Below are 26,501 nucleotides of genomic sequence, written 5' to 3'. Positions count from 1 at the left end.
GGTTTTATTTTTGTAATTCACACCAAGTATTTATTAGGAATCTCAAATGACCATAGTCTGCTGGTGATACCCAGAAGATTACAGTAAACTTCTTAGTATAATCTCCCAGCTTCTAGGGATTGGCAGTTTTAATTATCTTCCCCTTGTAGCTGTTCAACAGTGTTGGCCCTGATATGTAAGCAGTCAGTTTGATAGGTGCTAGCCAGGTAATTCAAATTGTGTCTATACTCTCCATACTCCTATCATTTTATATGGGAGAATTCAAATAAATGAACTTTTGGGTCAGGCTTGAAGAGATAAAGTAATAAAAGGGCAGCTGTGAGAGTCAAGGAAATGGAAAACTCTTAAATTGACTTAGTGTTGGCTCATTGAATGTGCAACTCTTGCCTTTTTTAACACCTGGAGGTGCAGCCAGCTTCTTCGTACTGTTGCCTCATTGCCCAACCATCCACACTGCTTCGTGCTTCTATCTGTACAGATTTTATAGGCCTAGGCAACAGGGAAATGTTTACATGGTCTTGTTTTCAGGTATCCACTAAGCAGTTGGCTCACTGTAGGGTGCTGCTCCCCAAGGCTACTCTCCAGATTTCTTATATATTCCACCGGCCCTTGAGAATAAAATCTCTTCTGTTTTAAAAGTTTATCAACCAAAAAAAATAGGAGTGCAAAGAGATTTACCAGGTATTTAAGATCCCTTTGTACCATCTGTGGCAATTTGATTTCAGCAAATACATTATTTTTATTTAAAAAGCCAAGTCCTTGTCAAAGTATGTGTGGTTAGAAAGGCTGGGCCTTAGAGTCCCCTCGGGTCTCTGCATCAGTAACCAGACTCTCAAAGCGTCCCCACTCTGAGGAGTTGAGAAGCCCAGAGGAGCACAGCTCATTATCTCTGATTATTCATAAGCTGTCTTGTCAGGCTGCCTGTGGAAATTCAGGCGTTTCATTCTGGCCATCCTGATAAAAGTCTGTTCCTCTGAATATGTTGTTATGGTCCAGTATTTATTTAAAGTCTATTGTTCAGTCGGCGATGATGTGATACAGATTAAGAATTTTATATTCTTGCTGAAACCGGTTTGGCTCAGTGGATAGAGCGTCGGCCTGCGGACTGAAAGGTCCCAGGTTCAATTCTGGTCAAGGGCATGTACCTTGGTTGCGGGCACATCCCCAGTAGGGGGTGTACAAGAGGCAGCTGATCGATGATTCTCTCTCATCAATGTTTCTAACTCTCTATCCCTCTCTCTTCCTCTCTGTAAAAAAATCAATAAAAATATTTTTTTTAAAGAATTTTATGTTTTGGCTCTCTCATCATTAGTTATATAGTAAAGCACCAGCTTTTAGAATACAATTGCTGATGAGTTTTTATTGTGTTCCTAAGACAAGAATGGAAAAAAGCACACACACTATTGTGTTAGAAACTGATACCGAGACAGTAGAGAGCTTGACCTTAGAGATTGACTTTGGATGTGTGTAAATGATATACAGTCTGGAAATCACAAGTGGCTAATCTCTGATTTTTAAAATGTCATCTGCCTGTGGTCAAACGACTCACAGCCACAATGTCTGTTGGAATGACAAGCATATTCAGACCACAGCTCTGTGCCACCAAGCAACCTTTGGAGCCTGTTTCCTCAATATATTAAAGATGGAAGACATCAATTTCCTGCCTATTTATTCTATCCATCTTTATGACGGTGACTTTTCTCCAAGGGCAAGATGTTTTTTGTGTATGTGAACTTGATGAAAATTTTGCAAGAGAGTGTGGCTCACCTTTTACTCTCCTGAGATAGTGGATACTTTTTTATCTGAGGATCCCTGTTCTCCCTCCTTGCCAGGGGGGTGTTAGCATGAAATTTTTTTTTTTAATTATTTACTTTGAAAAGCTCCAGGTTCCCTTGTTATACACTGTTTGTTTGTTTGTTAATCCTCACCTGAGGATATTTTTCCATTGATTTTTAGAGATAGTGGAAGGGAAAGGAAGAGACAGAGAGAAACATTGATGTAAAAGAGACACATTGATTGGTTGTCTCCTGCACGTACCCCGACCAGGGCCGGGGAACCTGCAACCAAGGTATGTGCCCTTGACTGGAATCTAACCCAAGACCCTTCAGTCCGCAGACTGACGCTCTATCCACTGAGCAAAACCGGCTAAGACTGTTACACACTCTTAATGCACTCTGCACTGTTATTTCACAGCACTCATCACAATTTGCAATGATGCTCCTTGACTTACAATGGATTTACGTCCTGATAAACCCATCATAAGTTGAAAATATCATAAATGGAAAATTCATTTAATACTTACTTTATTAAATATCATAGTTTAGCCAAGCCTACCTTAAACGTGCTCAGAACATGTCATTAGCCTTTAGTTGGGCAAAATCATCTCAGTGCTGCTGCCCGGCATTACAAAAGAGTATTACACAGCATATCACTAGCCTGAGTAAAGATCAAAATTCAAAGTACTGTTTCTACTGAATGCATATGGCTTTTGCACTGTCATAAAGCTGAGAAATCTTAAGTGAGACCATTGTTAATCGGGAACCATCTGTAATATTATTTTTTATAAAAGTGTATTACTTCTACTATTTTAGAAGTCCAATGAGCTCAGGAACTCTGTTTTGCTCACCATTGTATCCCCAACACTTAACAACTGACACCTGTAGTTGGCCTTCAAAAATATATATTTGAATGAATCTTGCATCTATGTCGTTGTCATTTCTGGAGCTAAGTTAATGTACATCTGATAGATACTTTAATGTTGTTTGAACTTAGAAGCCATGTCAAATACTTTCCAAAATTCACCTTCTCTAAAACTTAGAATAATAATACTTGTACCAGGTTTGAGATCACTCTTATTTAATTAAATTTTTAAGGTTTTTAGTGCTCCTATTTTTTTTAAATATATTTTATTGATTTTATACAGAGAGGAATTGAGAGGGATAGAGAGTTAGAAACGTCGATGAGAGAGATACATCGACCAGCTGCCTCCTGCACACCCCCCACTGGGGATGTGCCCGCAACCAAGGTACGTGCCCTTGACCGGAATCGAACCTGGGACCTTTCAGTCCACAGGCCAACGCTCTATCCACTGAGCCAAACCGGTTTCGGCAGTGCTCCTACTTTAATATCATATTTTTCCCCACTTACCATTGTGTTTCGGGTTTTAGTACTTTTCTTCTTTCTTTTTTCATGCCAAGAGAACTATTTTGCAATTATATACTCTACTTTGCTTTTCAGCCATTTCAGAGGGCATTCACCTGAGCTATCAGTTGGCAGAAGTCTGAATTGGGATCAGTTAGTTCACATTCCTTTTCATTTTAAGGTAACAGAGATATCCTGCAAAGATCATTCTCTGCAGATTTAGAAGATCTAACTAGTGTACTGAGTCAGTCCTCAAGTTAATAATAAGAACTATATACAGATACTTTAAAAAAAATTATTCCAGCCTATTGAGCTTTTTGTTTTGCTACCTGACTTTGTACTTCTGTCTCTTTGCCCAGGGAAGCTGTGAAGGCTTCACCTGTGAGGTCCCTGTTGCACTGAGCAATCTTGCTGATAACAGCTATAGGGATCGTGGCCTCAATTCTTCCTGTTTCTTTGCTTATCTGTACTGCAGTGTTGCTTCTTTTTTCCCCTACCTCTCCTTGTAAACCTTGCCTTGGAGGCATTTTGAAATTCCTGCAGATCCCATCTCTTTTTAGGCTGCTGGGAATTCAGCCAGCACTACCAAGATCCTCGACTAGGCTCAACCTTAGGACTATTTTAAGAAGACCCACTGGAATGATTTCCTTGGCTTTTTGAGACTTATTCTTAGCACTTATGCAAAGGTCTGATTCCATCCGATTTCTCTTTGTCCCACTGCACTTCGAGTCAAAATAATAGATCCCAAGTCTATTTTTGGTTCACAAGGTCCTGAAAACGGTGTATAAGAAGTCTTAAGGCAGACCACATACTTTTGCTGAGGCAAAATTGCTTACTAGCTTCTATGGTATTTAAAGAAGCACGGCTGACTTTAAATAAGAATTCCAGGGGATGCTATAGGTTTTCCTTTTTAGACCATAGCACTAAGTGGGAGGCCATTACTAGTGATGTGTTTTACTTTGGTAGATGTGCTTTCTGGAAGAGTTTGTGCTATTGTGCAAAGAACACTGAAGTGAAAATCAGAAAACCTCTGCTGCGATCATTGTGACCTTGGGCAAGTTTCTTAACTTATTTTGGGCCTTAGTTACCTCATTTCTTGAGCTAGTGACCAGTAAGGACCTTTCCAGCTTTTTTAAGTTGTAAGAACCTGTGACTTCACCCTTGGAATCATCATGGATCCTGTGCTAGTTGACTGTGGCATTTTGAAAATGAATAGTTTTACATAGCAGTCATGAGAATAAAAACTGAAAACATTAATACCAATGAAACTGCGTTATATACTTGTTTATGTAGATTTGTTTTATCAGAGAAATGAATTTATTCACTTTGCCAGTCTCAAATTCAAGAAATCTTTATCTCCCATTTTTTGACCCCTGATTTTAGATTGACAAGTGAAAGAATTCACACAACCCAGCTGTTTGTTAGCTGACGTAAGCTGAGCTCACAATACTGCTTAGCAATCCCTTCATCTCCCTATTACATATACATTCCCTACTATTTTTTTCATTGTGAAGATTTTTTAAAACATATTTTTATTGATTTCAGGAAAGAAGGGAGAGGGAGAGATAGAAACATCAATGATGAAAGAAAATCATTGATTGGCTGCCTCCTACATGCCCCACACTGGGGATCCACAACCCCAGGCATGTGCATGTGCCCTGATTATTGACCAGAAATCAAACCATGACCTCCTGGTTCATAGGTCAATGCTCAACCACTGAGCCACACCGGCTGGGCTCATTGTCATGATTCTTAGCCCAATTCTCTCTTCATGCTCTTAAACTAAGATCAAAGATACCCATCTAAATCCCCCAGCTTCCCTCCTCTCTTTCTTAAAATGCATTTTTCTTACCTTATTATTTTATTTTCTTTACTTATTTTGAGATTCTTTAGTCTTTACCATGAATTTTATCTATTCTTTCTTCATCTTCATTCTTTCCCCTTCTATTAACTACTTCCCCTCTATAACACTTCTTAAAATAAAAATATTTTCCTAGTTCTTGCTACCCCTTTGAACTACTGACCTCTCTCCTTTACTACTTGCTATTGCTACTTTCAATCTCTTTTTTAAAATATGTTTTATTGATTTCAGAGAAGGAAGGGAGAGGGAGAAAGGGATAGAAACATCAATGATGAGAGAGAATCATTGATCCGTGACCTCCTGGTTCATGAGTCAACCCTCAACCACTGAGTTACACCAGCTGCGCTTCAATCTCTTTTTACTTGTCCAGTATCATATAACATCTTGTTACATGGAACTGAGGAATTGAATTTTATATTTTATTTAAATAGTCACATGTAGCTGTGGTTTACCATTTTGGATAGTAGAGGGACTGGATGATGTTTAAATTATGTATAATGTAAAAGTGTATGTATACTCTGAGATGGAAAGAGGAGTAATTGTGTGGGAGAATGAAGAGGTTGGGTAAATAGCTGACCCAGGGTGATTTCTGTGTATTCTGGCTCTTTTTACCTGAGAAAAAAATTGGACCTCCTTCAAGCTCTGTGGTTGAGCCCTGTACTTTGGTCTGTGGTTTGCAGTTTTCTTGTTATCAGAGTAATAGGCAGTGGTTTTGCTTAGCGAGAAGTTAGCTTGCCTGTGGTAGCTCCGCTGAGAACCTGCCTCAGCTGTTCTTCATCCTCATCTGATTGCAGATCTCAGCTGTGAGTTTTGATCTTTCTCAGTACAAGGAAGGGGCTGGTCATTCATCTTCATAGAAATAGTAACCTTGGGAGTTACTCTGGTTTCATTCTGTGTGATTATGATGTAGGAAAGTATGTGTGTGAACTGTGAAATATCTAATTTTAGATATTTATACTGTAGCTACTGGTTTTTGTTTTTCCTTAGCTATAATTAACACTCCTTCCCCTTTAGTCTTGCCTTGGGCAGCGTTTACCTGGAGAGAAATGGTTCACAGTGACCAAGCTTTCTGCTGCTTAGTCAATTGCTTACTAGCCTGACTCCTGCAGAAACCGCTCTACCAACAGCACAGTCATAAAGAGCCTAGCAGCCATTGTCTGGCACCACTAATCTTCATAGCAACAGACTAGCACATGGCAACAGTAGCCACACAAAGGAAGCATTAGGGAAATCAATACTTACTTTCTCCCACCCTTCCCCCACCCAAACAACCGCCAACACGTTCTTTCCATCTAGCACCTTACTCCTAGGGGATGTTTTAGGGCAATTACATGTTTATATACCCTTGTGGATTATGTTATCTGTCCACTGTCATATATTTAAATCCTGAAGCCCTAAGGAAATTTTTTTAGTTACAGACTTTTTTGAGTTTCATTTTACATATTGCAAAATAAACTAATCTCCAAGGGAGAGAAATGTCCTTTAGTGCATTCTCACCCTCCTCCTCATGCAAAGCGTAGTCAGGCAGTGCAGTTGGCCAGGCTGCAGGCTTGCCAGATAGCTTCTTTCGGTATTTCAATAACAGCACCATCTGAGATGGGCTCAAAGACAGACCTATTTGTTATTAATGCCATCCTTTAACAGATAATTTAGTTCCTGATACTTATATATGAACGCAGGTTAGTAATAACTAGGCAGTAAATATAGTTCTGATAAATTATCCCTAGCTAATTTAGCTTCAGCATATTATTCCAAGAGGAAAATACCCCATTTGTGAGCCTTGATGTTTTCTTGCCCTGTTGATGAGGTCATTTAACTGGTCTGGGCCTTCATTTACTCATTTATAAAATGAGGAGATTGGATTACACATCTCTGTGGTCCTTTCAGTTCTGATATTTATAATTCTGTGATTATGTGTGTGGGACAGAGAGGGAACTGCCTTTGATAATCATTGGTTGTGGTGTGATCTGCTGGAAGATGTAGTTGAACCCTCCGCTCTCAGTGCTTACACTGCTAAACACAGGGCCTGGCCCTACCCTGGCTGATAAAGTGTCTGAAACAATGATGGGCAGAAGCTATTAACTAACTTGGCAGCTAGCCTTTTCTCTCTCAGCAGTAGTTTCAGACCAGTTCAGGCAGAGCTTTCCTCCCAGGTCATTGCTGCTGCCTCTTAATGATACCATTAAGAGCAAACTGTCTCTCTCTCTGTCTCTCTCTCTGTCTCTCTCTCTGTCTCTCTCCTCTCTCTCTCTCTCTCTCTCTCTCTCTCTCTCTCTCTCTCTCTCTCTCTCTCTCTCTCACACACACACACACACACACACACACACACACAAAATCTGTCTCTCTCTTCTCTCTGAAACAAGAGGCTCTTCTCCACTTCTGATACTTCATTATCCTAGCTCCCTCAGGCTTTCTAGAACAAAGAAGTCATAGGGCATCAACTTTATGATTTATGCAGCTAGAGATAATTTCCCCAGGATAGGGTGGGTAGGTAGCTGATTCCCTCTGACATGAGGCTTCATTGCTAAATGACCTTATGTTTTATCTGCCAGGCTTAGGTTTTGTTAGGCCTATTCAGGCTTCTCTATATTTGAGGTAAATTATAGTTGCAAACCAGGGCCATGTACTTTTAGAGGGGTAGGGATTAGGAAAAAATGGAAAGTGTGTCTTTTACAGGTCCTGCTACTTGCTAATTGCTTAAGAAGTTTTTGTTTAATCCACTGGCCCTGTACTTATTCCTGCCAGATCCTTTATTTCCCTTAGTGCAGCCTTCATGGCCTTCTCCATAGCAACAAGCTCTATGACAAAAAGGCTGCGGTGAGAAATTGAGTAGTCTCCCCTCCCACAAGTTGTATTCTATTTTCTCTTTAGGGTATCTTTAAAAAGCCTAAAAGACTGCTATCAAATAATTTTCTACCCCCATTGAACTCATAATGCAATAAAACTTTTAACCCAGAACTAATTCAGTGAACAACCTGCCTTCTCCTTACTTGACTCTGATTATCCTCATCTTTTGAAAAATTTCCCCTTTCATTCAAACACTTCAAATACTGTGCATCTTCCATTTTTCAGTTTTTAGCCTGCTCCTTAGAATTATTATGTTAAAAAAAAAAACTTATGGAATTAAGAGTCAGTGTGGAGAAAGAATGGATGAAAAAAGTAGGAAAGAGGCCCCACCCCCACCCACCATTGTCTTGCTACCATGGGCAGAGTGTCTAAAGTATAGAGCTATGTGAGACCATAATCAATAAAATTAATTAATTAAAAAAAAAAAAGTATAGAGCTAGCCTGCATCTCAGCTGATTCTGGCACTGATCTTTAGGAGTCACAAAACCAAAGGTGTTGATTTTGTTTTTATGTTACTAGGTCTTACTAAACAATAATGTAAGCATAAATATGTATACAAATCATAAAAATGGAGATCATTGAATTTTCTAAATGAACACACTTTGTGGTACTAGCATCCAGATGAAGGAATACAGTATTTCCGGAAGCCCAGAAGCCCCTTCATACCTCCCTCCAATAGCTAACCTCCTGCCAAGAAAATCAATTCTGACTGCTAACATCATAGATCAGCGTTATCCATTTTGAACATTACATAAATAGAATCATTACAGTCTGTACTTTTTTATGTCTGGCTGTTCAACATATGCCAGTGAAGTGCATCCATATTGTTACATGTAGTTGTATTTTGTTTAATCTCATTATTTTATAGTATTTCATTATGTTCTTCATATTATTCTTATATCTACAGTTTTGGTTTCAGTGGTTAACTGCAGTCTGAAAATATTAAGTGGATAATTTCGGGAATAATTCATAAATTCTAAAGTGTGTGCCATTCTGAGTAGCGTAATGAAATCTCATGCCATCCAGCTCCATCCTGTCCAGGTTGTGAATTATCACTTTTTCCAGCATATTCATGCTGTATATGCTGTCTGCCCATTAGTCACTTAGTAGTCGTCTCAGTTATCAGATCAACAGTGGTGGTATAACAGTACGTGTTCAAGTAACCCTAATTTTTCTTATAATAATGGCCCCAAAGCATGAGAGTAGTGTTGCTAACAATTTAGATATGCCAAAGAGAAGCCATAAAGTGCTTCCTTTAAGTTAAAAGGCAGAAGTTATTGATGTAATAAGAAAAAAAAATTGTAGTATGCTGAGGTTGTTGAAATCTACAGTAAGAATGAGTTTTTTTTATCTGTGAAATAAGATATTTTGAAAGACTACATTCAATAACTTTTTAAAAAATATTTTTTATTGATTTTCCACAGAGAGGAAGGGAGAGGGATAGAGAGCTAGAAATGTTTTTGAGAGAGAAACATCGACCAGCTGCCTCCTGCACACCCCCTACCGGGGATGTGCCCGCAACCAATGTACATGCCCTTGACTGGAATCAAACCTGGGACCCTTCAGTCCGCAGACCGACGCTCTATCTACCGAGCCAAACCGGTTTCGGCTCAAATAACTTTCTTAACTGTTTTTGCTGTGATTGTTCTCTTTTATTATTAGTTCTTGTTATTAACCTCTGACTATACCTAATTTATAAAGTAAACTTTAATTTAACCTGCATTGAAGTGCCCGGCTAGCTCAGTCGGTAGAGCATGAGACTCTTAATTTAACCTGCATTGGCTCAAGGACTGAAGGGTCCTGGGTTTGATTCTGGTTAAGGGCACATACCTCGATTGTAGGCTCCATCCCAGGCCCTGGTTGGGGAGCGTATGGGAGGCAACCAATCGATGTCTCTCACATCAATATTTCTATCTCTGTCTCTCTCCCTCCCTTCTACTCTCTCTAAAAATCAATGGAAAAATATCCTCAGGTGAGAATTAACAACAGCAGCACAAAAATTAATTAATTAAACTTTATTATAGGTATATATGTATAGAAAAAATAGAGTACGTATATATCAGGTTTGGGATTATCCCTGTTTTCAGGCATCCACTGGGGGTCTTGGAACATACCACAGGTGGATAAGGGGGGACTACTATTAAGTTATTGATACATATTTGGGTTGTTTGCAGTTTAGTGCTCTTGTAAAAAATGTGCTGTGAAAATTCTTGTATATGTCTTTTGGGGAATATATGTCTACATTTCTATTCTGTGTATACTTAGGAATAGAATTTCTGGGTCATAAGGTATGCATATGATCAGCTTTAATGTTGCTAGTTTCCCAAAGTATCTGAATCACTTATACTTCTACTTCCAATGAGAATCCTGGTTGCTATGCAGCCTTAGCAACATTTGACCTTATTTGTCTTTTACATTTGTGCCATTCTGATTGGTGTGTAATAGTATCTCATTGTGTTATTAATTTGCATTTTTATGATGAGTCATGAAATTGAGCATTTTTTCATGTGCTTATTGGGAAATGTTTTTTTGAGGTACGTGTTCAAATCTTTTCCCCATTTTTAGATTGGATTGTATGCTTTTTCTTACTGATTTGTAGGAATTTTTTTTATTAAATATATTTTATTGATTTTTTACAGAGAGTAAGGGAGAGAAATAGACAGTTAGAAACATCGATGAGAGAGAAACATCGATCAGCTGCCTCCTGCACACACCCCACTGGGGATGTGCCTGCAACCAAGGCACATGCCCTTGACCGGAATCGAACCTGGGACCTTTCAATCTGTAGGCCGATGCTCCATCCACTGAGCCAAATTGGTTTCGGCTGTAGGAATTTTTTGTATATTCTGGTTATAAGTCCTTTATCAGATACATGTATTATAAATATTTTCTATTTCATATCTTGCCTTTTCTCTTAATGGTACTTTTTCATGAATGGAATTTCTTCATTTTTATAAAATATAGTTTATCGGTGGGGTTTTTTATAATTTTTGTGTCCTGCCTGTTTTGTTGTTGTTGTTGTTTTAAAATACGTTTTTATTGATTTCAGAGAGAAAGGGAGAGGGAGAGAGAGATATAGAAACACCAATGATAAGAAAGAATCATTGATTGGCTGCCTCCTGCACGCCCCACACTATGGATTGAGCCTACAACCCAGGCATGTGCCCTGACTGGGAATTGAATGGTGACCACCTGGTTCATTGGTTAATGCTCAACAACTGAGCCACACTCTCCAGCCTGGTCTTGCCTGTTTAAAGACATTTTGCCTTTTCCCTCCATAGCTCCCCTCCACCTGGTTCCCACCCCACCCTCTGCCCTTACCTCTCCCAACTGTTCCTCTCCCTACATTACTGTTTCCCTCTGCTTGGCACTAAGAGCCACAATGTGTTCGGTTCTGTTCTATTAACAAATCCTGAAAATGCCAAGTGAATGTTACCAGAAAGAAAAAGAGGTTTTAGCAGTTAGTTGCATCTGACAGCCTCTTGCTAAAGAAGGCTGAAAGGAAAAATGCCTCATGTAGGCAGCCCCTGGCCATGTTCTTATCCTGCTAGGTCAGAAAGCAGTAAAACTGTGGACAGGTGCGGTTCCATCTCAACCCAGGCATATTTCCTCAAAGTATGTCCCATTGAGATACCATTCTCAGTTGCAGTAGTTTTCAGAGAACTCCAGCTGGACAGCTGAGGGCATGATGACCTCTGCTGAACCACCTCCCACAATAGGTACAGTGTGTGGTAACCTCAGCAAGAGGAGAGAGAGGATGTGTGATTTAAGGGTGTGGTGAGCCAGGATTTGTACGCTTATGCAGTTTCCATGGTGCCCATGGTGTGGGAACTTGTAGATGGGAAGAGGAACTGTCTTAGATCTCTCCAGCCTCCCCCAACTGCCTGGAGTGGTTTACGTTTGGCGTATGTTCCACCTTGGTCTTACATCTCTACCCTATACCACTTCTTTTCCTGCTTATAGTTTTAGCAGTAACAAATCTACCTAACCACTCCCCAAGTTGGTAGTTGATGTTTTCAGCTGGCTTTCTATTATGAAATTCTGTGTAGAGAAAATATCATTGTTGCCGAGACCTGTTTGGCTCAATGAATAGAGCGTCGGCTTGGGGACTGAGGGGTCCCGGGTTCGATTCCGGTTAAGGGCATGTACCTTGGTTGCGGGCACATCCCCAGTAGGGGGTGTGCAAGAGGCAGCTGATCGATGACTCTCTCATCGATGTTTCTAACTCTCTATCTCTCTCCCTTCCTCTCTGTGCAAAATCAATAAAATATATTTTTTTAAAAAGAAAAAGAAAATATCATTGTCACATGGAAGTAATTTTAGTGTGCTGTGTGTCACCTTTTTGCATTCTTTGGCTCATTCAGCCCCAAAAGATCCCAGAAATAAGGGCTCAAAGTTTCTCAGAACTGAAGGCAGAAAAATTTGAAGACACCATTTTCTATAGCAGTGGTTCCCAACATTTGCTGCACAGTAGAATGTAGGGGTGGAGATTTTAAAAATCCAGATGCCCAGGTCTTAAATTAGTGTGTCTGCAGGTGGAAGCCAGGGGTTGTCAGTCTTTAAAGATCTCCAGGTGCATACAATGTGCAGCAAAGTTTGGAAACCATTGCTCCATAGGCTTCAGACATTTTCTGCAGAGACCTTATCCTAAATTGCTTTATTGTGTAATCTCAGAGATTTAGACTTAGAATATTAATAAAGAATGCCTGGGAAATACAGATTCTCTTTGGAAGTATCCTCTCTAAGGGAATAATAACCACATGTCTGCCTTTAGATTTCTGGTTTTGGAAGACCTGCGCGGGATTTGATCCTTCCTTACAGTCAAATCCATGACTTATACATGAATGGATTGCCAGAATAAGTGAGATAAAAACCAGGAGATGTTGCTTTTGGCTGATTTGAGATTCTGCCTACATGAGGTTTGGTAGGACATAAGAATTTATAACATAGCAAAGCATTCTCTCTAGTAATTTTCACTATAATAGACAAATTTGGGACTAGGGTTTCTAACCCTGAAATCAAGTTCCTGACATGACTTACGTGGCAAACACATTTAAAAAAAAAATGGTTTTCGGATTAACCACCAATTTGTTGGGGAAAAAACAACTAATTGAGGAACTACAGGTGGTCTTAATTTCTCCTAATCTGTTTTGTTTCTGAAGGCTGCTGAACTTCTTCTTGACTTACATCTCTGGTTTGAACTTTTGTCCGAGAAGAAACAGTGCTCAGAAATTTGCACAATAGCTAATCACACGGCAAGATTAATAAATACTAGGTACTAATATACCAGAGATCAGCTGTGGGAAGGAAACAGTTACTACATCCCCCCCCCCCCCCCCCCTTTGAGGCTTCCAGAGAGGTTATAGTCCCCAGAGTTCTAAAACAGTCTTCCTCACAGGTATCCTCTTGTAACTCCCTTCTTCTCTCAGTTCTAGCCAGGGCAATAACTGTTATTTTGAAAGTAATCAAGACTTCACAGAAATACTTTACACCCTACGCCCCCCAAAAATTTAAGAAAGCAACAAAGAATTTAAGCCATTGACTAGGACTAAGTATCTTTTTGTATCATTAGAGCTTGGGAAACCTCTATAGTTTCAGTGGAAGTATATTGGATTCCAAATCTTAACTGAATGGGAAGATTCAGTGTGTGGTAATAGTTTAGATTTAGGATTCTACTGATGGTTCATCTCATAGGGGGAAGAGGAAGATAGATGCTTATTGCAAAATCTACAACAAATTTTGCCTGGCAGCAAGACATAAATATAAGGTAAGGATTTGGATTGACTTCCACTTTGAACAAATTCAGAAATTTATTTTTAAATGTAAGTCCAATGAAATAAAGTAGGCATGGTGGATTTGGTTTTTACAGTCAGTGTTAACCCTTAGATGAATTTTTAAAAAGTAGAATTGTCAACCTGGCTGGCTTGCTCAGTGGTTAGTAGGGGTATCGAACTCAAACAGAGAAGGGGCCAAAATCTAAAATCCAGCCTAAATCGCGGGCCGAATGGTTTACTGAACAGTCATAAACTGACAATGTCATAAACTGACAGCGGAGTGCAGTGATGACAGCGCGGTGCGGGCCACATTGCAAGGCCTGGCGGGCTGGATTTGGCCCGCGGGCCTTGTGTTTGACACATGTGGGTTGGCCCACAGACTGAAGGGTCACAGGTTCAATTCCCGGTCAAGAGCACATACCTCAGTTTTAGGTTTAATCCCCAACCGTGTGCTAGAGGCAATCAATTTATGTGTTTCTCTCTATTTCTGTTTCCACCCCTCCCTTCCATTCTCTAAAAATCAATGGGAAAAAATATCTTTGGGTGAGGATTAACCACAACAATAAGAAAGAATTATCTTAACTTTAAATGAAGCATCAGAAATCTAGAACTCAGCCGGAACCGGTTTGGCTCAGTGGATAGAGCATCGGCCTGCGGACTGAAGGGTCCCAGGTTCGATTCCGGTCAAGGGCATGTACCTTGGTTGTGGGCACATCCTCAGTAGGGGGTGTGCAAGAGGCAGTTGATCGATGATTCTCTCTCATAGATGTTTCTAACTCTCTATCCCTCTTTCTTCCTCTCTGTGAAAAAGAAAAAAAGAAAAAAGAAATCTAGAACTCAGTTTAGTTGTATTTTTTTTGGTTTTAAAAAATAATTCTAGCTGGGCCAGTGTGGTCCCTTTCTGAACCAGGAGGTCCCTTTCTGTTCCAAGTCAGGGCATACACCAGAGTTGTGGGCTTGATCCCCAGTAGGGGGCATGCAGGAGGCAACTGATCAATGATTCTCTCTCGTCATTGATGTTTCTATCCCTCTTTCCCTCCTGCTTCATCTCTGAAATCAATAAAACATATATTTTTTAAAATTATAAATCTTTACATTATATAACCCTCCTTCCCTGAACACACACACACACACACACACACACACACACACACACACACAGAGAAATTTGGTGAACCACACTGGATTGAGAGTCGCAAAGTGATTGAGATTCTTATCTTTGAAAGAAGGAAGAGTAAGCAGTTGCTATCAGCTCATCAGCCAGAGGTGAGATCACTTACCTATTCAAACCCTGCCTGAAGGGTTAAACCAGTATCGGGAGTTGTTTATTCTGTTCCTTAGTTACTGAGAACATGCTAGGTATTTATGTAGGAAAAAAGGGGGGGAAATGTAGATGTTATCTCTTCTAATATAGCATCATTGGGGTTTGGGGGGGGGAGGCCCCACACAGTATTCAAAAGGTACAAGAAGGGTAGACAGTAGGAAGTAAATTTTTCCCTGTCTACTTACCTACCTATCTTGAGGTGACACAGTTATAATTTCAAAGTACAGTTATTAATAGCATTTTAAAAATCAGAACATGTATCTAGAGCTAGAAATATAGAAGACATGGAATACATTTTGGGATATCAGACAAGAAATTAGGTAAAATATACAATTAATTTCTAAAGTAAGTCACAATAGAAAATTGTATCTGGAAGCCTTGGGCCTTAGATGACTGAAGATAGAAAGATACCATACCTTTAAGGCTGGACAACCAGTGAATCAGAAATGTGTTAAAGGGAAAGATCTCCTCTCTGCTCAGTTCTAGCATCTTTCCTTTAGCACCTCACCCTCCTAAAAGTAGGAAGCTGAGGAGGTGGGCATAGGTTGAGGGAGAGACCATTACAGAGGGTATTGAAAAAGGAGACTGTAGCTGAAACTGGTTTGGCTCAGTGGATAGAGCCTTGGCCTGCAGACTGGAGGGTCCCAGGTTCGGTTCCAGTCAGGGGCGTATACATTGGTTGCAGGCACATCCCCAGTGTGGGGCGTGCAGGAGGCGGCTTGTCGATGTTTCTCTCTCATATTTCTAGCTCTCCATCCCTCTCCCTTCCTCTCTGTAAAAAATCAATAAAATATATTTTTAAAAGAAAAAAGAGACTATAGAACTTTAGGACAAACCTTACAGAGTTTAGATCTTTGCCTAAGACTGAGAATAGCCAATATGATTGTGAAAGAAATATTCCTTTAATGTACAGTATGTGTGTTGGGAGTAATGGGGGAAATCCTTTGCCATTTATTTAAGACTAATAAACTATAAAAATACTATTTGGTAATGGCTCATTAAAATCAATTTGGTAGTCCAGAAACAGACCCTAATTTATAAGCAAACCAATGGAAATGGAAGGGTTTTTTAGTTTAGTTTTGTTTTTTTAGTAGTAAATATTGGGGAAACCCTCTGTGAGGGGAAAATTGATTTAGAAATCCATTTAAGCCCTGGCTGGCTATCTCAGTTAGTTAGTGTCACCCCAAAACACCAAAGTTGCAGGTTTGGTCCTTGCCCCTGTTGGGACACATGCAGGAAACAACCAGACAATGGGTTTCTCTCACATTGATGTTTCTCTCTCCCTCTTGTTCTCCCTCCCTTCCATTCTCTAAAAATCAATGGGAAAAATATTCTTGGGTGAGGATTAACCAAAAGAAAAAGAATCAACCAATGAATGCACAAATGAGTGGAACAAAAAATCTCTCTCAATTAAAATAAAAAACCCATCTCGAACTATCTCTCTATCCATCTGCTTTATACTAGTACTAGAGGCCCAGTGCACGAAATTTGTGCATAGTGGGGGAGGGTCCCCTCAGCCCAGCCTGCACCCTCTCCAATCTGGGACCCCTCGGGGGATGTCCGACTGCCAGTTTAGGCCTGATCCCCAGGTTTAGGCCTAAACCTGCAGTCGGACATCTCTTTCACAATCTGGGACCATTGGCTCCAAACTGCTCACCTGCCTGCCTGCATGATCTCCCCTAACTGCCCCCCTCCCCTGCCGACCTGGTCACCCCCAACGGCACCTCCCCACCCACCAGCCTAGTTCCCCTCACTGCTCCCTCTACTGGCCTGGTCACCCCATGCAGCCTGCTGTTCAGTTGTTTGGTCATCCCTCACTAACCCCCCTGCCGGCCTGGTGGCCCCATGCAGCCTGTTTAGTCATTCGTCCAGTTTTTTCGGTCATGACGGCCCCTGGCTTTCTATATATATGGATGGATAAGTTTATATAAATGTACATATCTCAAATCATCACATTATACACTTTAAGAACTTTACAATTTTGTCAATTTTTCCTTAATAAGAAAAGAAATTTAAAAATAAGGAAACAATTTCCTAAATTGAAAAAAAATAAGTTTATATGTGGGTGTATGTGTGTGTGTGTGTGTGTGTGTATATATATATATATATATATATATATATATATATATATATATATATATACATACACACAGATATGAATTCAAGGTTTTTTTTATATATATATTTTATTGATTTTTTACAGAAAGGAAGGGAGAGAGATAGAGAGCTAGAAAAGTCGATGAGAGAGAAACATCGACCAGTTGCCTCCTGCACACCCCCCACTGGGGATGTGCTCGCAACCAAGGTATATGCCCTTGACCGGAATCGAACCCTGGACCTTTAAGTCCGCAGACCGACGCTCTACCACTGAGCCAAACCAGTTTCGGCGAATTCAAGATTTATTAAAGAGATGAATGTTTGTTTGATTTTTGTAAAGCTGTTCAATTAAAATAATACGTAAGTAAATATCCAAGTTCCTAGATGAAAAGGCTAAACAAAAAAGTAATGAAAGAAATCACAAAAAATGGATTGATGGATTTTGTTACATTAGGATGTAAACTTTCACTAAATTAAACAACAACAACAACTACTACTTCCTAAACAATTTGGCCTAAAGTTAGTCCTGTTTACTTTTCAAATGTGCTGGAATAAAAAGAAATTTATATATACCCTGTCACACATTGTTGCCATGTAATGCTGAATAGGCAGCTTTATTTCCTAAGATTTGTGGAGTTATTTCTTCACTTTTTTTAGTATATGGGATCTTATTTTCAGGAAATATTTTAACTGAAATACTTTTAAATAAATTCTATGTAGTACATGCAAATAACTGTACCACCAAACACTGTGTAGTAAGAGCCCTATTAATGATACAGTCAGAAGATGCCAAATAGTGGAGAACCAAAAAAGATCACTTTGGGCTAAATTATAGAGCTTAGTAGTTCATTTTCAGCTTTTCCTGAAAGGGTGACTCGGGGTCAGACAGTTGAGCAGACCACTGCAGCTCTTCTTCAGCAGAGTTACTTTTTAATTGTGAGATGGAGTAACTAACTGCAGTAGGTACCTGCTATTATGAGGGGTTAGTTAGGAGCAGTGAGCCATGGCTTAGCCTCTGTGCAGTGTGGGGGTTCTCTAGCCAGAGCATCTGGAGGGGAAAGACTATGCCAGGAGTTGTCAAAGGGACCGTACAGGAGAAAGCACAGCTAGGAACTAAGATGACCTAAAGGTTTGTAAGCTGTCCTGGCAATGAGAGCTGATAAGGAAGGCCTGATCAGGAGTTTCTCACAGGTGTTCTCCAGATGCCAATGCTGTCGTTTTCTACAATGCTCCCCTCTCAGGGAGGAAGAAGCTGATTGGTTTCTGTTTACATGCTATATGTTAGCTCTGTCACCTTACTCTCTCATTAACCACCACAACCACTGTTACCACTATCTCCAGCTCTCAGTGAACTAGAAGTTCAGTTATTCAGAATTTTAAAAAAAAAAAAACACACAAAAACACTAATAACATAAAATCTTAGAGCTCACTTCACATATCTCTAACATTATACCGTACTAGTTGCACAGTGCACAAAATTCATGCACATTAAAAGGGAATTGATTAGAGGAAATATTTTAATATTGCTATTTGCCCTTTGCCAGGGCAGGGATGCAAGTCTCACATTCCGGGGCCCATTTCTGGGGTCGAGGACACACACCTCGTGTCCCTGGGCCCGTTGCCAAGGGCAGGGACACAAGCCTCAAGTCCCCATATCTGTTCCCGGGGGCAGAGACCTGAGCCTCAAGTCCCCAGGCCAGCACGGAGGATGGGGATGTGAGCCTCACGTTCCCGGGTGGCATAAGTCCCTGCACACCCGCTCCTGCTACGCACGCAGCCTGCTGATTGGTCATTACATGATGGCATCCTGACCAATTTGCATATTACCCTGTTATTAGATAGGTTACCCAAAAGATATTGAAAGACTATACAGAATGTACACTATGGCTGTTCTTAGACTGGGCTTCCAGTCTGGTTCAGATGCCTGATATAAGAGTTTGGGTAGCTAGTCTACGTATGCCTGACAATAATTTTATACTAAACCAATCTTTAAGAACTTATTACTAATCTTTAAATAATCCCTACTTTCTTAGGCAGGTTAGAATATTCATTACCTATCCTATGCATCCTTTGATCTTTTGAATTAGTAGTGGTAAGCATTGCTGATAATAATGTCTTCTACTTTATATTAAGAGGTTTTGTCCCCTTTACTTGGATCTAGATTATAAGCTTCTTGGAAGCGGAGACTAAAAATTATTCAACCCTGCTTCTCAACTCACAAACAAGCACAAATAGTACATTACTTTGAATTAAAAGTTCTTTGTAGATTGGATGAAAAACCATTGGGGTTTGAGTTGCCTATAATTTTAATTTCCTAGCAATGTCCAGGAGTTCCCACTATCCAAGACTGGGAGCCAAAGGGCAATAAAATTAGTAAAGGAATTATCAAGTTGCTAATGAGTCATAATTTACCTCTTATTCTTTTTTTCTTTTTCTTTTTAAATCAATCTTTATTGTTCATACTATTACAAAGGTTCCTCATTTCTTCCCCCTTCCATCAGGTTCCCACCTCACCCTCCGCCCCCTCCCCACCCCCCATTGTCCTCATCCATAGGTGCACAGTTTATGTTCAGTCTCTTCCTCCCTCCCTTCCCCCCCCCCCCCAGAACAGTCAGTCCACTCCCCTCCCATATCGCCGACTCTACTACAATGAACCGCTATTATTGTTCATCAGATTTTTCAATCTCCTTTTTTTGTTGTTGTTGTGTTGTTTTGGGGTTTTTTTTTTTTTTATTAATAAACTTTTACACTTCTAAGAATAAATTTTAAAATCTAATAATTTTAAACCTTGTTTTTTTTCTGCCCTGGGAATTGAGAGCATACTTGTTTACATGTAAACTTGCCCTTAGGCTATCAAAAGGTGTAGCCATTCAAGTGTAAATGGACACATTGTTTAAACATAGCTGCTGGTTGGAATTGGATTACCTGTTCTGGGTGGGAAGGGCTTGTCATTTCCTTTCTCCATTAAAATTAAGGTGTTAGCTTTAAAACCTCTTTTTGGCAAGAGACCTTAAACTTTCAGAACTTTAAATTTTTCAGATAGTAAATCAGTTACTTAGCATTTTCTCAAATCAATAATACCTCCACATGCCCAAGGATACACTTCACACAAAAGACATTTCCAAATAGATCAACCAACCTCATCCAGGCCCCGCACAAGGCACTCACAGATCAACACCCCAGCGCTATACTATTATAACTCAACACATCCAAATCTAAGCCTTCCTCATTTGATTCAGCAGACCCTCAAGTTCCCCCAAAAGTTTCCAGCCATGTCTGAGAGGCAGCCTTGGGGCGGAGGCAGGCGAGGAGCGAGCTGTTCCAGGCCTGGCTGCTCCGGGCCTGGCCTCTGTTGCTCTGGTCTGTTCCACAACCAGCTGCTCCGGGCCTGGCCGCACCCGACCCGGCTGCTCCAAGCATGGTTGCTGCTGCTCTGTGCCTTGCTGCTCCCGACCCGGCTGCTCTGGGCCCGGCTTCTCCGGGCCCGGCCACTCCGGGCCTGGGTGTTCCTGGACTGGCCACCCTGTGCTTGGCCGCCTCCGCCTAAGGCCTGGCTGCCACTGCCCCAGGTCTGGCTGCTCCAGGCCTGGCTGTTGCTGCTCTGGTTCTGGCTGCTGCTGCTCTGGGGCCTGGCTGTTGCTGCTCCAGGCCCGGCTGCCACTGCCTTGTGCCTGGCCACTCTAGGCCTGGCCGCTGCCGTTCCAACATTCTGTCTTTTTTTTAATGCATTTATGTTGCAATGTTGGCTGCTGAGTTGAGTTCTGTCTTAGTCTTTGATTTTTCAAGATCTTCTTTGTATTCTTTCTTAAGTAATTTTACTATCTTTTGCTCTCACTTGATTTCTTCACATTGAAAATTTCTTCGGTTTCTTCCTCCTTGTCCTGGAAGCTCAGCAGGTTGGCCTGTGGCACCCCTTTGTTCTCCGCGGCCTCCTGTGCTGGTTCAGCCTGTTGCAGGGGTCGGCGCCGCCCAGGAAGCAGCCCCCGGCCTCGGCTCCGTGGCCCGTGCTCAGCGGTCGAAGGCCCAGGGGCACACACACCCCCCCCCCTGGGGGGGCCCCCGTCGCCCGGCTCCTGGCTAGCGCCCGGCTGGCCGGTGTCCGGCAGGGGCTCCTGCTCCTCGCGTTCCTCCAATCTGGAGCTTTTTTTTCTCCTTCCCGCTAGGGGCGTCTAGCATCAGAGTCAACAGACTGTCCTCTGTGCGCAATGTGCGCAACTCCGGGGGCTCTGCTTTTCGCCGCTCCCCTGGGATTCTGCCTCACAGCCCCATCTTCCCCTGCCTGTGCTTGGGTCCCCAGGGTCTGGCCTATAACTGGGGTTCAGAGCAGTCGAAACTGGTGCCCAGCATGGCCGGATCTCCTGTTTCCTTCCCTCCAGGGCAATCCCGCATCAGAGTCAATATTCCTTCCCTTGGCGCAATGTGCGCGACTCTGGGGGCTTGGCCTTTCGCCGCTCTCCCAGGACTCCACCTCACAGCCCCGTTCCTCTTATTCTTTATAAAGTTGAAGGAAACTTGAATTATAAAAGACAATATAGTTGCTCTAACACCATCTAGAGCAGCAATTTTCAACCTTGATCTTCTCATAGCACACACAAACTAATTACTAAAATTCTGCAGCAAACAACAAAATATAGAAAATATTTTTTTTCCAATCTGTCAAAAAAAATGTATAATTTTGATTGATTCATCCTGAACAGCTATAGTTTTGTTAAGCTGTTGTCTTGTCTTTTTTTTTTTTTTGGGGGGGGGGGGGAGGGAGAGAGAAAAACATGATGTGAGAGACCCATTGATTGGTTGCCCTCCGCACACAGGGGCACTTGACTAGGAACTAAACCCACGACCCTTTGGTCTGTGGGCTGACCTCTAACCACTGAGCCAAGCCAGCTGCAAAAATTTTTAATTTGACAGTCTTTAGGGAAAAGAGGTCAGTGCCCCTGACTAAATCGTCAGGTATTTCATGTTTTAAAAATTCTTGTGGCACATCCGTTGAAAATCGCTGATTAGAGGAAAGTCTAGAAATGTTTAAAATTTTATTTTACAGCTTCACTATCTCAATTCATTTAAATCTAGACACCACATCCTTCCTATCTCTCCTTTTTTACTATGTCATGATATGGTAAACTGGCTCACCAGGCCATTCAACCAAATTTTACTTTGTATCAACTGCTGCCTGTAGCGTGTTATCTTTTTGTGCCTTTATCTGTTCCAACGGGATTCTAAGACAACTGAGGCTAGGATAGACTCCATGGCTTCTGTCTTCATAGCCCCTAACTACTGATGACAACTCATTAAATGGTGATCATTGTATGACAGGTTTCACAAATAATCTTCAGGTTATGCCAGCACCCGTTTGGCTCAGTGGATAGAGCGTTGGCCTGCGGACTGGAAGGTCCCAGGTTCTATTCCGGTCAAGGGCATGTACATTGGTTGCGGGCACAAGCCCAATGGGGGCTGTGCAGGAGGCAGCTGGTCGATGTTTCTCTCTCATTGATATTTCTAGCTCTCTATCCCTCTCCCTTCCTCTCTGTAAAAAATCAATAAAATGTATTTTTTTAAAAAATCTTACAGGTTAGATATAATATAGCAATATGGATAACTCTTAACTACATAGTGCCAAGTTGGAAAAAAAAAAAAAAAAACAGAATGAGATCTATAACATAATACTGTATATGTAAATTAAAATACATGTCGATTCTAAATGATAGTTCTGCTAGGTAGAATAATTTTGGTTGTAGGTCCTTGCTTTTCATCACTTTGAATATTTTTTTGCCACTCCCTTCTGGTCTGCAAAGTTTCTATTGAGAAATCAGCTGACAGTCGTATGGGAGTTCTCTTCATAATGAACAAATTAAACTAACGAACAAAATAGATCCAGAGACATAGAAGATAGAACAGACTGTGGAACCTCAGAGGGAAAGAATGAGGGGAGTGGGGAGGGAACAACAGCCACAATGTGAATTAACTCATTTAAAAATAACAATAATAAATCTATTACATATAAATATAACATAAAATATAATATTACATAAAAATATTTAGTGAGAAGAATAGCATTGTTTTACATTTTTACAAATCTTTTTATGTCTGGCTTAATAGACAACAAGCTAGATTTTCATATATATTTTTATATTCTTTTCATTGAAATATTACATGTCATGCAGCCTCTGGAAAACTTACCGTATGCTCATGAGAGAATGAGGGGGAAAAAAAAAAAAAAAAAAAAGATAAATTTGTCTTAGTATTATTATTAAAATGGTTTTGAGCCGAAACCAGTTTGGCTCAGTGGTAGAGCGTCGGTCTGCGGACTGAAAGGTCCCAGGTTCGATTCCGGTCAAGGGCATGTACATTGGTTGCGGGCACATCCCCGGTAGGGGGTGTGCAAGAGGCAGCTGGTCAGTGTTTCTCTCTCATTGACGTTTCTAGCTCTCTAGCTCTCTCCCTTCCTCTCTGTAAAAAATCAATAAAATATATTAAAATAAAATAAAATAAAATAAAAATAAAATGGTTTTGAATTTGAAGACCCCTTAAAACTGACTTTGGGACTTCCCAGGGTCCCAGAACTACACTTTGAGAGCCACTGCACTGCCTTAAACAATTTTTTTAGTGGTTTTGTTGTTGTTTTATTTTGGCTTGTGGGGGGGGAGGCGGCATTAAAGATGTATGTTTCCTTTTGTAGCATTCTTGGCACCTGTACTGAGAACTTGATTACTCATTAGTAGAAATAGCATATTTAAAAGAGGAGTAAAAACAAGTCTTCAGTTTTAGAAATTGTGTTGTTTTAGAAATTGTGTTTATTAGACATTGACCACATACAATCACACACTACATTCAGAGCTCACTGACAACCCTAGCCAGTTTAGCTCAATGGATAGAGCATCGGCCTGCAGACTGAAAGGTCCCAGGTTCGATTTCTGTCAAAGGCACATGCCCAGGTTGCGGGCTCAATCCCCAATGGGGATGTGCAAGAGGCAGCTGATCAATGATGTTTCTCTCTTGTCGATATTTTTCTCCCCTTTTACTCTTTCTCTTGGTTTTGTCTGACTAACTGATTTCTTTCATTACTAGCTATAGAATTTTTCCCCATGGACTTTGAGTTCCAAATGTAACAGACTCTTTAGAGCACATGTGTCAAACACAAGGCCCGCGGGCCAAATCCAGCCCGCCAGGCCTTGCATTGTGACCCGCACCGCGCTGTCATCACTGCACTCCGCTGTCAGTTTATGACATTGTCAGTTTATGACTGTTCAGTAAACCATTCGGCCCGCGATTTAGGCTGGATTTTAGATTTTAGCCCCTTCTCTGATTGAGTTCGACACCCCTACTTTAGAGAATCATGTAGTTAATCATATAATGGAATTTATATGGCCATGAAGTCAGATAAGAGGACCCATAGGACCTGATGATATAGTTACATTAGTGTCAGCCCCTGATTTCTTCATCTAAAGTAGATTACAAGAAAGTTGGGTGTGATACAGAGGTTGATAATAGAGGAAAAACTACTTCTGCAAAAAGTAAAGACATATTAATGATAAGAAAAAGTAACTGCTGACAACCCAGAAAGGAGATTGAAAAGCAAAACACACAATTTGGCCATAATTAATAAGAGAACTGTTAACCCATAATACCTTAATAACCTTTAAAAGGGTGTCTCTTACCATACCATAGGTTAATCATCTACACTAAAAAAAGAGTAAGATGCAAATTGACCATACCTTCACGACACCCACCAGCCAATCAGGAATTGGGTATGCAAATTAACCCAACAAAAATTGGTGGGTTAATTTGCATATGCAGGTGCCAAGCAGCTGGGGTGGGGCCAGACCTTGGGTCATAGCCATGGCGACAACACAGTTGTTACGCACCACCCCAGCTGCACCAGGCCTCTAGGCAGCGTGGGAAAGTGAAAAGGCGGCTCCAGCTGGAGTGAAGGCGGTGCTGGCATCCAGGGGAAGGAAGGCCCATTCTCGCACGAATCTTCATGCATTTGGGCCTCTAGTGTCTAAAATAATGTTCTTGAGCCGAAACCGGTTTGGCTCAGTGGATAGAGCGTCGGCCTACAAACTGAAGGGTCCTGGGTTCCATTCTGGTCAGGGGCACGTACCTTGGTTGCGGGCATATCCCCAGTAGGGGGTGTGCAGGAGGCAGCTGGTTGATGTTTCTCTCTCATCGACATTTCTAACTCTCTATTCCTCTCAATTCCTCTCTGTGTAAAATCAATAAAATATATTTTTAAAAATGTTTCTACTGATGAATGATTCATCCGACAAATCTGTGGTCATCTGACATCTTCTAAAAGTAAAGTAAAGTAGGGCTGGCTTTAGCTCAGCGGTTCCTTCGAGTGGAAAACTTCTTAAAAGTAAAGTAAAGTAAAAAGTAAAAAAAGTAAAAAGTAAAGTAAATAAAGTAAAGTAAAGTAATAAAATATAAAATAAAGTAAAATAATAAAAAATAAAATAAAATATAATAAAATAAAAAATAATGTTCTTGAGTTATCAAAAGAAAGATTAAAATATCCTCTGTATATGGAGAGTCCTCAACTTATGAATGACTGTGTTTCAAAGTTAATTTAATTTTCAAAACATTTTTTTGGCACTCAAAATATTTTTCTATAGAAACAGTTAAACAGTTCTTATTTTGGGTTCCAGACAAACTGCTTTTTTATTTTTATCTGTTCAAAAAACAACTTTTAGTGCCTAATATTAATAGAAGTATTTCAGCTCTGGTTGGTATTCTCAGTGGTTAGAGCTCTGGCCTATGAACCAAAGGGTCACAGGTTTGATTCCCAGTTAATGGCACAAACCTGGACTGCAGGTTGAATGCCTACCCTGGTCGTGGCGCATGCAGGAGACAACCAATTAGTGTGTCTCTCACATGGATGTTTCTCTCCCCCCACTTCCACTCTCTCTAAAACAAAAAATCAATGAAAAAAAATATCCTTGGGTGAGAATTAACAACAAAAGAAAAAGAAGGGCCCTAGCCAGTTTGGCTCAATGGATAAAGCATCAGCCTGCGGACTGAAGGGCCCCGGGTTCGATTCCGGTCAAGGGCACATGCCCAAGGTAAGGTCTTGATCCCCGGTAGGGGGCATGCAGGAGGCAGCCAGTCAGTGATTCTCTCTCATCATTGATGTTTCTATTTCTCCCTTCCTCTCTGAAATCAACATGCACTTTAGCTCTCATTTATAGTTTTGTTTCTCTAAGAATGCTTCCTGAGGCCAAAGCCTGGGCATATATACCATTCCCCTCTGACCTCCATCATTTTCCCTGAAAGGGGTTCAATGGTCTACATCAGGAGTGGACAGACTAAGGCCCAGGTGCCTGTTTTCGTATTTTATTGGAACACAGGTATGCCTATTCATTTACACATTATCTGTGACTCTTCTTGTGCGCCAAGAGATGAGAAGTTACCACAGAGACTATGTGGCCTGCAAAGCCTAAAAAACTTACTATGTGTCCCT

General features: G+C 40.8%; 1 protein-coding gene across 3 annotated transcripts in view; it reads left to right on the top strand.

Annotated features, from left to right (window-relative positions):
• Window positions 1-26,501, top strand: part of ZNF609 (zinc finger protein 609) — a 214,459-nt gene that overhangs the window by 137,343 nt on the left and 50,615 nt on the right. The window lies entirely within an intron of this gene.

Source organism: Pipistrellus hanaki (genome assembly GCF_964339955.1).
Source record: "Pipistrellus hanaki genome assembly, chromosome: 1".
Classification (NCBI taxonomy): Eukaryota; Metazoa; Chordata; class Mammalia; order Chiroptera; family Vespertilionidae; genus Pipistrellus; species Pipistrellus hanaki.
The sequence above is the reverse complement of the archived record's forward strand: the minus strand, read 5'-3'. Positions and strand labels throughout refer to the sequence as shown.